An 18571-nucleotide genomic window follows, 5' to 3' on the forward strand; every position below is an offset into this window, starting at 1 on the left:
CTTAATCCACTGAGCCACCCAGGCATCCCAAGGTTCTGTATTTCTAATGTGCTTCCAAGTGAATGCTGATGCTGCTGGTCTGTAGATCACTTTGGGGATATGAACAACAAGTGGGAGGAGGGCAATAAGGGTGATAAGCCTAGCACTCGGTTTGAGGCTTGGGGTGTGTATGTGCCCGTGTGCCTGTGTCTCCCGTGGGCTAGAGTGGGTGCTGTTCAGCAATGAGCAGCAACCAACACTTTTACACAAAGTGGTGACAAGATCCGATCTGTGTCTAGTGATAAAGTAAAGAATGGCTGGGAGTGGATGGGACAGGGCACAAGGAGGGGCAGTAATCTAGGGACTGTTTTTGGGGAGCCTGAACATTCTCAGTAACAGCAGCGATAGAGAGGATGGGGTGGATTCAAGAGATACTTGAGTTAGGAGTTAGGACAGACGGCATGATGATGGACTGGGTTGAGGGTGGGAGGCAGAGGCAGAAGGAGGAAAGAATGACTCTTCAGAATCGGTTATGGAAGAGTGGGGTTTGGTGCTCTCATGATGGGGTATATATATAATGCAGAAAGAGGAAGTGGTCAGGTTTGGGATGAAAAGGAGTGCATCGGTCATCCAAGCAAAGCCGCTTAGAAGGCAGTTATGATTCAGAAGCAAGGCTCAGGAGAGCAGGATACCGTCCTGAAATGTACGTACGGGTGAAGCAGAGACATGAACGGAGGGTTAAATAAGGGGTGGCCCAGGGGGCAGGGGGAGAACATCCGTATCGCAGCAAGTGGAAACCAAGTGCTTCCAGAAATAGGTCTCATCAATGTCAAACACTGCAGAATGCTCACAGAAGGATGAGGTCCATTGAGCATTTAAGTGTTCAAGACGACTCTAGTGAAGGTAGTTCCAGAAGCGTTATGGATGCAGGGCCATAGATTACTAAGGGAAGGAGAGTGTGGTAGGCAGGATAACGGCCTCCCAAAGATGTCCCTGCATGAATCCTTGGCACCTGGGAATGTGCTGTCTGACATGGTGAAGAGCCTGTGCCGTTGTGACTGAAGTATGGACCTTCGGTTGGGGAGATGTTCCGGATGGGCCCAATCTAATCACACAAGTTCTTATAAGTAAGAGAGGAGGCCGGATCGTGGCTCCGAAAGATATGGCGTGACCACTCAATCCACTATTGCAGGCTCTGAAGTTGGAGGAAGGGGGCCATGAGTCAAGGAATAGAGTGACCTCTAGAAGCTGGACGCCTTTCTCAGTTTACGGCCGTGAAGAAAATGGGGACCTTGGTCCTACAACTGACCTGAATGAGTAGGAAATGGATTCTCTTCTACAGCCCCCGGCAAGGAATGAACCGACACCTTGACTTTTGTCTGCTGAGATCTGTACCAGATTTCTGACCTAGAAAACCGTCTGCATTTTGACACTGCGTGATTTTCGCTGTTCACTGAATGAGGTAAGTAACATCACTGTATTTACTGCAGGGATTATAATACATCTCTCCTTACTTTTAAACTTTCTTAATTTATAAATAGACTTTATATTTCAGAGTATTCTCAGGTTCTACAGCCAAACTGAGTAGAGGTACAAAGATTTCCCCTGTATCTCCTCCCCCACTATCAGCATCCCACACCAGAATAGTTCATTGGCTACAGTCGTTGACCCTATCTTGGTATCTCATTTTCACCCAAAGTCTATTGTTTACTTTGGTCTGATATGTTACTCTTGATCTAATATATTTTTAACCTGAAAACAGAGAGATCCCTCCCGCAGCCTTTTGGTACATTGATTTCCCCGCTGTGGTCACTCCGTAGCCCAGCGCAGCCCACACCGTGACTTGCCGGGAATGTGCGTGTGCAGTCAAAGACACCTTTCGTCTTTCCTGCTCTGTCTCCTTCCTTGGCTCCCGCTCAGCAGTCTGGCTATTACAATAAGTGCTTAATGTGTGCTCTAGCATTGTTGTGGTATCATTTAGACGATAGCACGCTGGGCCGACACAAGTCAGAGGCGGCGAACGCATTAAGGGCTCATCGTTATCAGCTTGCTGGGGATTCGGGCGATGTAATGGTGGTAAACCTCAGACACTCCACTGAGACACAACCCTATTTGTACCCTTTCCTCATCCTGTCTCGTTCCGTCGTGTTCTGTCCCTTACGAATGCTGTCTCACTATGTCGTTTGAAGCCAGTGTGTAGCCTGGCTGCTTTTCCAGTCTTGCCTCCCCCCCAGGGAACACAGAAGTATCAACTGGCAAAGACATGGTTATTGCCTTTCAAATGAGAGGGGTCTGGGGCACTGTCATCATGGCCATAGGCATTTTTAACCATCTTTTTTTTTTTTAAATAATTTATACATTTCAATGTGATTTCACATTTCTGCATATATTTCAGTTGTTCCAATTATATGCCTTTGGTTTGAAAGAAAGTTGCTAGAAGCAAGGTGTACATGTATTTAATACAGATTAAGTACACCCGAAATGGAGCTTCTAATACCACACCATCGGTTCCTTATTAACAGTGGTAAAGGTCTATCAGTCTAAGGCAGTTCTTCTTTTATTTTTCCTGTATCCATCCATATTTTTCTTTCCCATCTGTCTTATGGGACTGTTATTACTAAGCATTTCTCTATGGTTATCATTCAGTTCAATTACTAGAGACACAGAGTGCTGGGCACTGGGATGATTGTAACTATAGCAGTGATACTTCTTATAAGAAGCATTAGGCCAGTTCTCTCAACAGGTGCTGTGGGGGTAGAGCAGGGAGGTACCCACAGACACCTGTATGGTTGCATAGGGCACACACATGCTTGCCTCCCCCACAGAATGACACAGAAGCTCAGCCTATATAGCTTTAGCCCCAGAAGAATCCCCTTTATCCCAAAGGGGTACAATTCTGAGAAAATGGTGGAGGAGAAAATCACATTCTATGAGCTGCTTACCCATCCAGTTAGTCTGTGTTGGTGTGTATCCTTTTTTTTTTTTTTTTTTTTTTTTTTAGCTGTCCTGGGTCTCCTTATTCTAGGCAGTGGCTGGCCTATGATGAGCCTTTCTTATCATATACATCTGGTGATACAGGTACTGAACAATACTGGTAAATTCACAATGAATTGTTTGCCTGGGTTTCTCCAGATCTTCATCCACCGACAAAGTAGTCTTCTTACCAGACACTGACACACCAGCCCTTATTTCTACGCAACTTCACAGAGTTCTCTGATGGATTTCTGATGTTGGAGGCCTGGAAGAAATGATGTGTGCCTGGATTCAGCAGCTAGCATTTATCAACTACAGTGAAACAGGAATTTTACCAGGCAATAAAAATACTCCGTTGAGTGAGACACTGTTTCTATGCTCAACTATTCCATTTGTACAGTGCCTAGTTCCATACGACCAGTTACTGATTTGGATAAATACACTAATGTAAGTCGTTCCTTCATCATCTACAACGCTGTGTCAGTAATGCAAAAGCTATGCAGATGTATATGAAAACTTAAATATTTACACTCATTGGAATAATTTTTCTATTGGTAACTTTAATGGAATTACTGTAGAACGTCACCATAAGGGAAGGAAGGAGTACGTGGGAGCACATTCAGGTTGTCTGTCTACGTCTGAGCAGTCGTAGACACTTTGGTAGTGATAACTGGCGATGCAGAAGGAAGGAGGCACATTGCAGAGGGAGGGCATTGGGAGACGTCTAGCATGGTTTTGAGGTTCAAGTTCAGTGGAGTAGATTGTTCCAGAGCTGGCTTTGGGAGTCTGTGGGTGACTCCTGAGAAAGCTGGGAGGTTCAGGCCGGGGTACAATTCCAGGAGAGACGGTTGGCCTTCCTTGTGTTTGGCTTCACTCTAGGCAGGGCAGTGATGACTGGTTTCATTTAGCTTGTGCCCCCAAAGTACCTCCAAAAATGGGGTAGCCATTTTTTGGTAACCAATTTCGCTTTCCAGAAGCTGATATCCCTGCGGGCTGTGGCTGGTTGATGGCCTTTAGCCTCAGGGCAGCCCCTCCTGCTCTCACGCCCTCTGCGCAGCATTCTTCCGCGGGAACCCTTCCCCTTCTCTCATCCTGTGCACACAGAACCCTGTGGCCACGGAGATCCCAAACTGCTTGCTCCTGGGTCTGAGGCTCTCTTGGCTCTGAAAGCTTCCTGGGTTTGCTGACATCACCCTCGTGTGGAGGAGGACTGGCCCGGCTGCTGCAAACACACATGTAACTGAATGAATTCTATTAAGAAAAAGGAAAAGAACAACAACACGAACTCAGCCAGACACACCTTCAATGGCCATTGTTCCAGCCCCGGAATGCGTGGTTCTGCGCCACGGGCAGGAGAGGAAGAGGTGACCCCGGGAGGCATTTCCTAAGTACAGATTAGAAAGAGCCTGGTGAGACTGGAATCGGTCAAAAGGAAATGAAAACACAGTGCTCTCCCTCCACACAGGGTGACTCTGAGGGAGTTGAGCTGAGGAAAAGATGTCATGCCAGGAGCCTCACCGCGAGGAATTTCCAAACAATACAAAACACTGTTATCACCATGTAAGCGGCCAGGGGCTCCCTCGAATTTCAGGGTTCTCCTCCTTCTCCCCACACGGAGAAGGCCAGACACATTTACTCTTCAGCATTGTTTCCATATCCTCTTTCAGTGCTCTCTTCCAGGGCCGAACATTCCTCAGTCTGGAAAACTCTCCTCATGTCTACCCCGAATCCTTCATGCTGCAGCGCAAGTTCCTGTCTCCTCCTCCCTTCTGCGGGGTGACGGGCGAGAACCCTGCTGCCGTCCCTCCTTCAGAGTCCTTCAGGCGCTCGATGCCTGACCAACGAATTTGCTCTTCCCTTGCCCGTTCACAGCCTCTTTGCCAAGCAGTACACCCCGCAGAGAGTCCTGTCGAATCTTTAACGCTCAGGGACACGAGCTCTAGTCACCAAACAAAGCAGAGGGGGAGAAACAGGTGCCCCGGTTCTGGCCCGTCCAGGAAAGCCCTTGGCCCCTGGACTCTCGGTTTGCAAACAGAACGCAGCCCACTGGTTAAAGAGTATCTTGTTTTCCTTTTCTGGAACCCATTGTGTGTTGCATCAAAGAGAATGTGTTCGTACAGCTGCAGTTGTTGACGTACCAAACTTCCCAGGCAGGTCCCCAGGAGTGTTCAGAAAGAGGGGTCGGACGACCCGACGAGAAGAGGAGGAGGCTTGTCTCGCGGGTGTCGGGGTGCGTCCGGGTGTGTCTGGGTGGGAGTGTAGAGGCACAGCCGAGCACTGGGGGCCGGCGATGCCCTTCTTCCCAGCTTGAAGTACTTGCTGCCCCTTTCTCTCAGTCTCCGGAGGCTGTCCCCACCGCGACACTCACACACTGAGGAACTGAATAATTGTTGGCACGGTCTGGGGGACAGAAAGCCAGATTGGGCGGGGAGAGCATTCCATTATTATAACACAATGCCATAATAGGATATAAAATTCTTTTCATATTAATTCTTATACAATAGGAATCTTAAAACTTGACTTTTGCACTGAAAAGGGAGGTAAAAGGCAGCCCTTGGTTGTGTTTTTGCGACGGAAGTTATCTTATTCATCTTGGCGACTCCCATGTGGGTCTTAGCTGCCAGGCTCTGTTTTAGAAAATGCCAGGCTTCTGTGGAGGAGAGTGCTCAGATCCTTCTTCTAGGGGGCCTTCCTTCCCTGTGTGGCTCTGAGCCTGGCTGCCGGTGCTGCTCTTGGGAAACTGGCCCGGCTGGAAGGCCCTGCTCCTTCTACTTGCCCATGACCAGAGGGCCTTGGAGTGGGGAGCCAAGGCATGCCCAGGCCTCCTCAGAGGACTCGGGCTTGCAGTGCCGGCAACGTTGGTGGTGCACACATTTTTTTTTTTAAAGATTTTATTTATTTATTCGACAGAGATAGAGACAGCCAGTGAGAGAGGGAGCACAAGCAGGGGGAGTGGGAGAGGAAGAAGCAGGCTCATAGCGGAGGAGCCTGATATGGGGCTCGATCCCATAACGCCGGGATCACGCCCTGAGCCGAAGGCAGACGCTTAACCGCTGTGCCACCCAGGCACCCCTGGTGGTGCACACGTTGGTCTCTGAGCGAAGCGTTCACCTCTAACACCCCACCCACCCACCCCCGAGGACTTGGCATGACACTTACCCAGGGCTGGCAAGGACAGGGTGTCCTCCTTCCTGTGCCACTCTCCCTGGGCCTAGCGGAGCCCTGTGCGTACCTTGTCAATGTTGTTGACAGGCTGACTCACGGAACGGGCACGGTTGTTGGAACCCAGAAACCCGGATGCTATTTCTAGCTTGGCTCTGGTCCCCAGCTTTGGTTTCCTACCATGGAGTTCGGGTGGAGAAGTCGTTGGGCTCTCAGCAAGGCGGTCGATTTGGGGCGGATACCAGGAGATGTGGGACTTTTTCTTCCCTCTGACCTGGACCATCCCAAGGACACTCTCTATTCAAGAAACCTCTGTGAACTTCATCGAGTTTTAATACGTTTCTGAGAGTAATTTAAATTCTCACCCTTAATTCACTGTTGCATGTATTTGTTGAGCATACATTTATTTAGAATACTTAATGAGAACCTTCATAAAAATCTCCATAAACCTTAGGTGCCAATAAGCAGCGTTCTCCAAATCTGGAAACTCCCCATGAGATGGATTCTTTTTCGAGCACCTTGCAAGGCTGGGGCTGCTTGGGCAGTATTTCAGACTCTCTTAATAATACCTTGTGGGGAAATTATGACACATTTTCTTATTTCCTATTAGGCTTATACTTGTTCTTTGGATGAAAGGGACTCCACATGTAAATTTGATGATTATTCTCTGAATTTCTCCTATGCAAGTGGAGCACCAGAATCTCCTGGGCTGTTTGTACAGGATTCAGGCTGGAATTTTAATGGCAAATATCAACCCCAAAGCAATAAAACCCATGAAAAATTAACATTGCTAAAGAGGACCACAGACCCCCAAGGGTTACAACCCTGAGGGTCACCAGTAAGTGACCACGATTTAATGAAGTGGTGCTCCCACTGATTAGGAAGAAATGGGCCTGGCATCTTCCACAGCATAAATAGCCTGTCGCTGAGCGTGCCAAGCAAATGCTTTCAGAGGCTGAATTTTCTCCCCAGCTCCAGTGAGCTGGCAGTGGACAGCAGAGGACATTCCACTGAAATCGGGCCATCGGCGCTGAAGACAAAGGCAGCTGATTCAAGTGCACCAAATTGGAGTTTCTCTAATCAAATATATTAAATTCACCATCATTCTTGATTGTTTTAATGGGAAGAAAGGGCAGCTGTGCCCTTCATTTTCTAAGCATTTTATTTAGTGCCGTGGGGAGGGGAAGGGGAGGAGGGAAGGCAGGATGGGAAGGGAAGAGAAATAGAGATGGCTAGGAAAGCTACGGGAAGCTAATGTCTTTTGTCTTAAAAGTAAAATGATTTTGCATGCTGTTCAGATCCACACTGAGAGTTCCCAGAGCCGTCACTCATGGACAAAACCCCAAGATAACCAGCTTATAAAACCAGTTTACACAGGAGTGGAGAAGCCGCCAACGAACAGGCCGGGGGGTTTGGAATACTCGGGCAAAGAGAGACACGGGTGGCTAGTGTTAGACAGATTTGCTTCACTGGTTCCATGAAAGCCTGCTCAATTGAGCATTTCCCCCCCTGCATATTTGTGCTTTGTACAAAAGGATTTAAATTTCAAGACACTTGGGAGAACATATCTCCCCTCTTTTGTAACCTTCCTGGCTAAGGGCGGAATTCACAAAAGGCCTTTTTCACCATTGAGCGATGGGATTCAGAATTCCAGTTAAGAAACTGATGGCCCAACCTATTTTTTTTCCTAAAACAGTTTTAACAGAAAGTCCAAGCATGATGCTTCCTGCCCAGAGTGCAGCGCGACATACAGTGTCTTGGTATGCACCTCCAGCTTCAAAGGGGAGCTGGGCGCATGACGTCACTTCCTCTGTCTGCAGAGTTGATAACAGGATGAACCTGAGCGAGATATGAACCAGACGTTCCACTGTGTAATTAATTATTTTACCCCATTGTAAGGCCGGGTCCTTAGGTAGACATTGTTTTTGCACTTGGCGTTGCGCACACACCAATGTGCTTCGCAAAGGAAACAAAGGTCTAGGAATTGCAGCTATGGGCTCGCAGGCTCACACAGGCTAACGTGAGTCATCCGGAGAAAGGGCTTTGGAAGCTGGTGCCTGTTACAGCCTGAAGCCAGCCTGTTTCTGAGCTGGAATGTGAGAGGCAGCTGGCTGTGTCAAAGGGGCAGAGAATAAAGCCACAGTGTAAAAGGAAGACACAATTCAGCAAAGAGAAGATGCTGTTAAAATGGTTTCTGCTCCTCCGGCAGCTTCTTTAGGAGGGCCTCCTTTTGGAGACAAATGATTCTCATCCTCTTCTTAGGGAAAAAAAAAAAAAAAAAAGGAGGTGGGGGTTCCTTTCAGAAAACTGTTATCGGACTCTTTAAATGTGCGCATTTGAAGGGAATCAAAGAGAATGTGTGATAAGGCAGCGTCTCTGTACTCAGGGGCATTGTATCACGGGACACAATGCGGGCTAAATGGAGCTCTTCGTCCTTCGGGGAAATCTAATAACTCAATCAGTCAGCGCGGGTCTCCTGTCCTACACGGTGGGCGTCCAGCCCCTTGACGGAGGTTCCTTTTTTGACCGCTAGACAGCTGGCCGAGGCCTGCTCGTGAGAGGAAGAAACTGCCCAGTGCATTTGTCCCCAGGCTCCCTCCCTCTCCCACACACAATGCCCTTTTGTCCCTGTGGCTCCCATCCCTCGGGGGCATGGCCTGAGCTGGGTGGAGGCCGTTGCCCAGAGCTTGGCTCCCAGCGTCTTTCCTTGCTGTGCCGGGTGGGCCTCCCGGGCAGGCTTGGAGTCTCATCCAGAGCTGGTGGGCCCTGGAAGGCGTCCGCTCTTCTTAGCCCCCGTCTGGGTGGCGCTGAGGGTAGCTGTCTCTGCCGGCAGTGGGCGAGGGCCTGGGGTTCCGGAGGAGGTCACCGTGGTGCTTCTGAAAGCATAGGGGCCTCGGAGAGAGCTCAGGGCCGGGATTGGAGGGGGGGTGGAGCCATGGAGCTGCAGCTCAGATCCATTGCCAAATTCACCGAGCAAGCCCGAGGCAAGAGAGTCACCTAACCTCCGCTTGGTCTCCTCTTTTGTGAAATCAGAGGCTAGAGGAGAGGCTACCCAAGGTCTCTTTCAGGCCCAGTGATGTGTACCTCTCAGTCATAACCAAGGACATGGGATAGGAAACACTGTGGGCTTCTAAGTCAGACGGGCCTCAGTTTGAATCCTGACCTCACCATCATGCGGTTTTGTTCCAGCAATCAGGCTTCTGTTTCGGTTAAATAATTTCTACCAGACAATTACGTAGTGTGAGTTTAATGACTTGAATTACCAGAAAGAGTCCAGTGTGATTGCTGGCACACAGTATGCCCTTCTAAACGTCAGCTTTTCTTGTAACCTATGTGATGGTCACTTGAAAAAAGGACTTAATAAAAATCTGCAGTAGTCCAAGAGTCCTGATTTAAAAAGAAATTATATAGTACTTCCATGTCTTAGGGTAGCAGGTCCTGGACATTCATTTCAGAGACAAGCGAAGCTGGGAAAAAAATAGGATTGGCTGCAAGGTTGTCCGCTTTTTAATTTTGGCCAAGGAAGTTGGTTAAAAAACAGTTCTCATCTACTTTTACCATCATTTCAAAAAATAAAGGCCATGATGACCATCTTTACTGGGAAAGGACACTTGTCCTTGTTAAACGGACAGATATGTATCACACGTGTATTTTTATTATACATAAGAAGCATATGAATATTGTCCTCCCTTTTCCTTCTGTAATTCACTGTGGATGAGTGACAGTTTGTCCCATTCTGCCGTCAGTAGGGGGCTCATTTTGGGAAAGCACTGCCTTCAGGAATCAGTTGAGCTTACTTCTGTGCCTTCATGTGTTTGCAGAAACTAACGTCCTCTGTTTTACTTATGTTCCCTTTTTACTTTTCTCTCTAATCTGCCTACCTCTCTGTACACAAATGCATCTCGTTAATGTTGCTGTAGCTTACCCAATCTACCCTGAAGTTTCCAGAAGTGAGCAAATGCTTTGTAAGTGTCATATATTTCAATTTTGTGTGGCCACTTGAAGTGACCATCCTTAGTAGTGCACCGAGCCCACCTCCAGGGCCGAGGTCCTGTCATTGGCCAGCATTTCAGGGCTGCCTGGCTGTACCCCTCTTCCGGGCAGAGGGCTACGAATACAGAAAGCAAGGGAGGCCTCCAGGCTTTCCCCTGCCCATGGACCCACTTTGCATGGAGTATCTAGGGGGCTTCCGACCCTCTCCTGGTCTCAGCCATAGCTTCTCCTCTGCACTGGCTCACTCCAAGGACACGGGCTTTTGAGCCAGTCCATCGGTTCCTTGCTCCTTTCCCTCCCGGTAGAAAGCAGGAGACCTCTGAGCTCAGCCAAGACTGCTCCCTTAAAGCAGATGCCTGGGCTGCTTTTCATCAGCTGGGAATCTGGGCCATCACCCCCCAGCGTCGAGTCCTGGGCAAGCGCTAATGGAGCAGGAGCCGGATGGGAAAACTGGACGGCTGTTTGCCTCCTACTGCTTCGGGTTCTCACACTGTGGCCTCATGTGTTGTGAATTACAGAAATACCAAACACACCCACAATTAAATATAAGCACTGAAATGCTCTTGAATGCCAAGTGTAAGTGACTTTGAAATGCTCTCTTGATTTGTGCTGCTTATACACGGTGTGCTTCCATTAGTGCCGACATACCGAGCTCCGGCTAGCCTGCTCCCTACTAGCTTGCCTTGTTTCTGGTGCTTTCCTTTAACTCTCTGCCACCAGGAACCAAGGTTGTGCTGGGATCACATTTTCCCTGCAAGAGGTGTGAACTTCTTGTGGACATATCTGGTCTTCATGGGAGGTCTCTCCATGGTCAGAAAGGAAGACACAGAAAATCCATTAGGCCCAATATCAAATTTCCTTCTGGGGTAATAGACGGTGGTTCTACTCACTGAGATCCTGGAGCTGAGTGTGGCTGAGTCCAGTGGTCCAGCTGGCTGGCCACACAGATATGGGGCATGGTGACACCTCCCTGCTCACCATCTGGGTCCACGTCCTACAATATGCAAATCATAGTAATGTGCGGAGAGCGACGAGGGTCTTTCCTCTGTCCTGCTCCCTTCCGTCCCAGGCCTGCTGCTCAGTGGGGTCTAGTTCCTGCCAATTGTGGGGGAAGAAGCCGGCAAGGAAGTGGGGTGGGGTACTCATTGAGGCCGGGCTTTATCTCTTTGGGCTTGTGAGTCTCTTTTGAAGTGATTTAAACCATCAAGAAAAACGGTGCTTGTTTTTCATTTGGGAGGCTTCATTTCTAACAAGAAGCTGCTTCAGTGTTAAGAGGCTCACTGAGGTTGGTCCTCTCTCCCTTCATGTGGTTTGCAGTTCTCATGTTTTACTTATTTTTGATGTGGTAGCTGCAGCCAATGAAAGCTAGCCCCCCCCACCCTCACCTCTCCCCCAGCCCCAGTTCAAAGTTATAAACCAAGGGTTTTGGGGTTTTGTCTTTAACATTTCCTCTCTTTGACGTCCCCGAGGGGCCAAGAATGTAACTTTCTGTCACTCCCAGTAGCTTCAACTCTCCTTATGTCCTTTGCTCCTAAATGGGGCAGTGGGGCACAAGGGCACGAGCCAGGGTCAGGGGTGCGCGACCACTTGTCATAGCGGGGGCATTCCTGAACGCAGACCAGGTCCCAGCCATGTGCGAGGGACCGAGGATGCAAAGACCAATCCAGCAGAGACTCTCGTCTTGGGTGCTCCAGCCTGCCTTGGGACAGAGAGAGGGCTCCCACCATGCTCTCTTGAAGGCCACCAGCACCCTTTTACCTGCCAAATCCAAAGGTCCTTTTCCATTCTCATACTTCTTCACCCTTCTCCAGCTCTGGCCCTGTTGATCACCCCTTCTTTAGTCATGACTTATTCAGTGGATACATTTTATGTGGCGATTCGTATACCATGGGAAGGTCCACCACGAAGGTTAAAGGCATTTCCAGGGTCATAACGTCTGTGTTCACATCCAGCCCTGACTTCTCTTCTGGGTGCGGCGCAAGTAAGTTACGTAGCCTCTCAGGGGCTCAGTTTCTTCACCTGTTAAATGGGATTAATATTACCGACCTCATAAGGTTTTGCGAAGATGAACTAAGGTAACATTGGAGCCTGTGTTTGGAACAACGCCCGGGCACCACCAAATAGTGGTTACCGTCAGTACGATGATTAGATGCTGTGCTAAGCCCGAGGAATCGAGCTGAGACCCCCACAGGCATGGTTTCTTCCCCCACGGAGCTTGTAGGCCAGTATGGGAGACAGCCCATTAGCAGTAACATAGCAAGTGCCGAGCCGCGCTTCCGACAACCTTGCTACGGCGCTGTCCCCCACATTCTCCAACCCTCCTCGCCCTACCTCTCTCACTGACTCGTCTTTCTTTTCTCTGCCACAGAGCAGGGACTCCACAAGATTCTGAGGTTATTTCTTCCCTGTCCCCTTATACCCGCTCCAGCTTTCCATTCCAGCTGGCAGTGAAGGCTCGAGAGGAGTTGAAGGCTTCAGGCCTGCTTAATCCGAGTCATCCTAGGGGGTCGTGCAGGGCTGTGCTTCGTGTGTGCGCATGGGCGGGCTTCCTTGTTGGCGAGAGATGGCTTCAGATGGCTTCCTCTGCTCTGCAGTCTTCACCTGACTTCTCTGTGACTCCCTTTTAGAGATGATAATACTGTCTACAAGGGATTCGTTGACTGTGTGCTTATATAGACATTCTCAATTCTATAGACACAGTATGCACGCATATGTAAACACATACATATACGCACGCATACATTATGTCTGTGTGTGTGGGTGTATAGACACACACATATAAATATATATGGAAAATCTCGACTCAGTGCCCGGTGCATAGTAAGCGCCCACTGTAGCTCTCAGGAGTAGCTCTAGCGCCCGCTGTTCTTAGGAGCTGGACCGTCCCTGTGGTCTGTGGTTATTAGAGCACACTTTCTGGAATACAGAAAAGCAGCTCTGTCCAGTGTCATGCAGTCTCGTGTCGTCATTAACCTAGAAATATGGCAGAGAAAATTGACAGAGGTCAGTGCGTGTCCTTGAAGGAGTTCAACTGCAGATTTGTGCCCAGGTGCCTCTGACACAAGCCAAACTCTAGAAGATGAATGAACTGAGGACACATAATCTGGATGCTCAGAGAGGAGACAGTTCTTCCAGCAGAGATGGTATGCTCAAGCTTGGCCACTTGAGCCTAGAGAATCAGAGAAACTGTAGAATGGGAGATGAGGCCGGAGGAAGGACAGCCTTACTGGAAGGCTGCGGAAAGCGTGTGAGCATATGCATGGATGGAGGCAGCCGCGTGGCAGGCCTGCAGTCTAACTTTGGCGACTGGAGCGTGGAAGGCATGGAGGGCCGCATCGGGAAGGCAGCCTGGGGTTGTGGCGGGAGGTATTTAGGCTGGTAAGGGGTGTGCAGCCAACCGCACTCTGGAGCTAAAAATACATTGTCCTAGAATGACTCGAACAATCCATCGGGAAGATCCTAGCTTGTACGAAGTTGAATTTAACAAAATGAAGAGGATTTGTGAAATAAGGAAATAAAGCAGAGTTGAATCATGCCAGCAACAGCACCTTCTTTGTTTCTACTGGCAGACGACTCTGTCATTAAGTCACAGCACCGTGGCCACGGCCATCAGATTAAAATTGTCAACAGATTTCCATGTGTAATAGAAACTTTAAACTTTTTTATTACTTAAAAAAAGGAACATGGTGCCAAAGGCACAAACTTGGTGTTATTAAGCTTTGGTATTTGAGCCTGGCTAAGTGAGGAAATAATCTAAACAGCAGTCTTTCCCCCATCTGACCCATCTTCTATCCACCACCGAAACTTCCAGTGGCTCCTAATCACCAGTGAATCGTTTCCAAACGAAGCTAGGCATAGTTTGTGTCTGCTTGACCCCGACGGCCTCTTCCCTGGTCATTCCTCTTCCATGCCCCTCTACCCTGTATTTAACTCCTTGCAGATGCTGGACCCACGTTATGGGCTCTGTGCTTTCTCTCTCTACCTTCTTGGCTAAGTTAACGTCTTCTTATCCAAAACCCTGTTCTTTTTTTTCTTTTTTAAAGATTTTATTTATTTATTTGTCAGAGAGAGAGAGAGAGAGAGATCAAGAGAGAGCACACACAAGCAGGGGGAATGGCAGGCAGAGGGAGAAGCAGGCTCCCCGCTGAGCAGGGAGCCGGAGGCCGGGCTCAATCTCAGGCCCCTGGGATCGTGACCTGAGCCGAAGGCAGACACTTAACGACTGAGCCACCCAGACATCCCTCCGAAACCCTGTTCTGATGTCACCTGCTCCAAGAAGGCGTCCTGACCTCCCGTCTCAGGTAGTGCCCTTCTCTTGTTCTTACATGGCAACCTGTGCCTGTCTTTATAATCGTGGCTCTCTTGCCATGTTGTAACTGCTAATTTAATAGAACATCTTACCCACAAGCTCATGAGATTCTGAAGGCAAGAACTGCTTCTTTCGTCCTTTGTCCTCAGAGCCTGGCACATCATATGGATCAGAAAAGTGTTTCTGAATTGAAGAACGGTCCTTGGAATCCAAAACTTTGTACTGTTGGCCACAATAAGACATTTAGATAATTTAGGGGCCTGGAGACAACATCTAACCTCGAGTACTTAGTATGAAAGAAATAAAAGACTCCATCCTGTGAATGCTGAAAAAGGCGGGATCCTCTTAAGGATTGAAAAAGTGTGGCTTTGACCTTGGTCTTGGACTTCCTGCTTCACAATCAAATGGTCTGCCCGCTGAGCATTCAGATTTCTGAACCCCTGATGTGTATCTCCCAAATCAAACCGCTAGAGGGTGGGACCTGGAAATCCCCTCGTGATTCTGGTCTGCCCTCAAGCCTGAGATCCCCTGACCCGGGCAGAGTCTGCAGTCAACATGATATTGGTAGACACAGGAGAGAAGGGGAGATTGAGAAGGGATAGTGTGCACTGAGGCAGTGTTTATGGTTTCAGAATTCTCGGCAAGGCTCAGACCCCTTGAATAAACCTGTATACCTGTGATGATCGGAGGGCATCTTGACTGCAAAATTAAACATCTCTTCTGCTGCCTTCATTCCATGGCTTTTGAAACATTTATAAGACAAGGAATAGGACCAAGACTTTCAGAATGTCATATTATCCTACTTGGGTATTGGAACAAAGGCTATACGCATGAGCAGTGAGAGCTGCTCTTTCTGGTTCCAAAGAGTAAATGGTAAATACACGAAAATGAGCTGCAGCCTTGTACCCAGATGGCCTCCTTCAGACTGGGGACTGTCCTCAGGCTGGAGAAGATGGGAAGGCATTTGACGTATGGTGGCTCTGGTGACACTCAGGTGGGGGAGACCAGTGCCTAAAACCAGGAGAAAAAGGGGTTTCAGGACACCAGCTGGGCTTTTCCAGCTCAGTCTTTCATTGTGTGACAGGGCTGAACTATTCCTAGCTTGCTGAGTTTTTTTCTGGGATGAACTGTGCTTCCATGGTCATGGATGGGAAGGCTTTGATCCCGTGCTGGTGGAGACAGAAGGGATAGAGATGGCTGTCCCCTGACTGGGGAGCTTTCCTGGTGGGTGACTCAGGTACCATGACAGAACCATCTGGGGTTAAAAAGACTTAGAGGTGAAACCCTGTTCAAAATACTGCTCTAGGGGCATCTGGGTGGCTCAGTCGGTTAGGTGGCTGATTTCGGCTTGGGTCGTGATCCCAGGGTCCTGGGGTCAAGTGCTGCATCGGGCTCCTTGCTTGGTGGGGAGCCTGCTGCTCCCTCTGCCTCTGCCTGCTGCTCCCCCTGCTTGTCTCTCTCTCTCTCTCTGTCAAATAAATGAATAAAACCTTTTTTTAAAAAAATAATGCTCCACTCTCAAGTAGACAAGAAGCATCAATGCATAGTAGAAGCGTGACTCTGACATTCCCTTTACCTTTGAAACCAAAGGCAGGAAGCCACACTCCATATATGTTGTCAGGTGGCTAACGAGAAGAGTAAGGGATGCGTCTCTGATGAATAAGGAGGTGTGATCTATTTTCATTTAATTTTTTTTTTACTTTTCGAAATTGATAATGAGATAGAAAAGCCTTGAGACCGAACTGACGTAGAAGCCAAGGAAGAAATTATTGTGAGCATTCTTCTGGCCATTTCCCCTAACACAAAAGGTGAAGGCAGCAAATTCTTTTTCTTTTTTTCATATAGATACATAAATATGATATTTTGCTTTAAGTTTTGTCCTTGAACATGAAATGGCTTTAGCTAATACAGGATTCCAATCACACTATAAGACTGTTACAATGCGATTGTCACCTTTGACGATGACAAATCTGCAAGACGTGGCAGGAGGCAATGATTAATATTTCCTGTGTACGTACCTTCAAACTTAGTTGCCATGAAGTAACTGAGAGAAAGTTCTGTATGAGAACTATATCCAAAGTCTCACCTACCTTGTAATACATTTCAGTTCTTGCTAATACAATCTAGAATAAAAGAAGTCATAGGCTAAAAACTCTAATAAAAAAACAGAAGTCCTGGCTTAAGAAAACTCAATGTGTGTCTACCAAATTATAATAAAAATTTAAAAAAAATCTCCAGAAAACAAAAATGAGGGGTAATTATTTGTATTTAATGGATTTTTCAGATTTGCTGCAGGGTTGTTTTAACCAAATATTCGTCATGATTTACTTCTCCATTTTTTTTTTTTCTATACGCAGTTTTAGGGATAGATTTCACCCATAAAACAAGCCAAGTATATCCTATTACCCATTTGTTGAGTCAGTACATCTCCTGCAACTCTGTTCTTTGAATAAACAGGTATCACTTTTTCAGCTGCGGCTTAAAAGAAAAGCAAGCGTTGGCACCAGGCAGGTCTTCATGACCCTACGAGATTGAAAGCCAAGGACAGTTGTTATTTACATTTCTTGGACAAGTACAGCTTATCCACCGGACGTGCTGTGTCTGTGTGAGACTCTGGAACATAATCTAGGACTTGGTTTTGTTCAGCATGGCGTACTTCATGTGTCTGTAGTCACTCAGACCCGCGATGGCCACACGCGATCGCTTCCCACCGTGGCTGAACCTGTCTCCTTCTGCTTAGCCTCAGAAATAGGCTTTCGGACTTCTCGTTGCGAGTGGCGCCTGTGTGCCCGATGTATTTCTAGTTGGCGATCCTGTGTCACCAGGGCACACTGGAGTATCACATCGCGTTTCTGCTGTGATGGGAACGAGGAGGCAATTCCTCCTAGCTAAAAGTATCTTGTCCTCTCCGGTTCTATCCTGAGAAATAGGATTCGCTCTTCCGCTCACCTGCGATGTTACTACCAGTCACACAAAGGTTATCAGTACTTCTGATACTAATAGGTGACGTGTATCGAGCTCTCACGGTGGGCCAAATACTGGACTCAGTGCACATATAGTGCTTGTTATATAAGCCAGACACTAAATTATTTTATATTAAATTATTTTAAAATGTTAATCTTCACAACAACCATGGGAGGCTGTGAATATTATCATCCCCATTTACATCTGAGCCAAGATAAAATTAGTTAACTTGCCAAGGTTATCTATAAGCTAGGGGTAGGGATTAGATGGAAACCTAGTCAAGTCTGACTCCAGGGTCCATGCTTTTAATTACTTCCCTGTGTTGCCTGTGAAAAGTGTTATAACTCTTAAACCATACCATGGTCCTACAAGGTAGATCTATTAATGTCCTCATTTTGCCGATGGAGAAACTGAGGCATAGATGGCCATGTAAATTTCCTAGCATCATATATTCAAACCCAAGCCTTCCAATTTCAGAGGCTTTTGTAATTTTTTTTTAAAAGCTTTTATTTATTTGAGAGAGAGAGAGAGAGAGCCTAAGCAGGGGGTAGGGACAGAGGGAGAAGCAGACTCCCCAGTGACTGGGAAGCCCCAAGCAGGGCTTGATCCCAGGACCCTGAGATCATGACCTAAACTGAAGGCAGCTGCTTAACCACTGAGCCACCCAGGCGTCCCTTCAGAGGCTTTTAGTTCTTGCTCCTCCGTGGTCTCCTAACACTGACAATGCTGGAGACTGACTCTCTTATGCAGGTAGCATTTACGAAGAACCTCCATGCAAAGGGCCAAGGTGGTTAACAGCTCCTGGAGGGTGGGCTTTGTGCTTGAGAGAAGCAGAGGTTTGCAGTTCTCTCTACGCTGCAGGCACCTCATTGACACCCTAGTGAGTTTCACTTGCTTTACCCAGAGACCTGAGCTCAGCGCCGGTGAGGGAATTCAGATGCCCGGGCTCTGACTGTCAGACCCCACGTCTTCAGGAGTCCTGGAGCTGGGGCAACGTCTCTGGATCAGTCTGCGGTGCACCTGCAGATTCCCCATTAAACTGCCTGCCGAATCAGGAATAATGATTCTCAGGGGGAAGAGATATTATTTGCATTTGAATTAATGTTGAGTTCAGAGTCACAGATTCCTCATCAAGAAGGATTTAGAGCAATTGCTGATATCCTGGGGATCTGTGGCCAGCTCATTATTTGC

General features: G+C 47.9%; 2 long non-coding RNA genes across 2 annotated transcripts in view; one reads left to right on the forward strand and one right to left on the reverse strand.

The window, feature by feature from the left end:
- Positions 1-18571, forward strand: part of LOC125281822 (uncharacterized) — a 220418-nt gene that overhangs the window by 139341 nt on the left and 62506 nt on the right. The window contains exon 7 of the long non-coding RNA XR_008958150.1: positions 1172-1441. This is a non-coding gene — a long non-coding RNA (uncharacterized LOC125281822). The remainder of the gene's footprint in view (positions 1-1171; positions 1442-18571) is intronic.
- Positions 3496-6197, reverse strand: LOC130543105 (uncharacterized). The gene is made up of 2 exons (XR_008958151.1): positions 6112-6197; positions 3496-4336 (listed from the first exon to the last, which is right to left on the reverse strand). It is a non-coding gene; the product is annotated as an uncharacterized LOC130543105 (long non-coding RNA).

Source organism: Ursus arctos, unplaced genomic scaffold, assembly GCF_023065955.2.
Source record: "Ursus arctos isolate Adak ecotype North America unplaced genomic scaffold, UrsArc2.0 scaffold_10, whole genome shotgun sequence".
Taxonomy (NCBI): Eukaryota; Metazoa; Chordata; class Mammalia; order Carnivora; family Ursidae; genus Ursus; species Ursus arctos.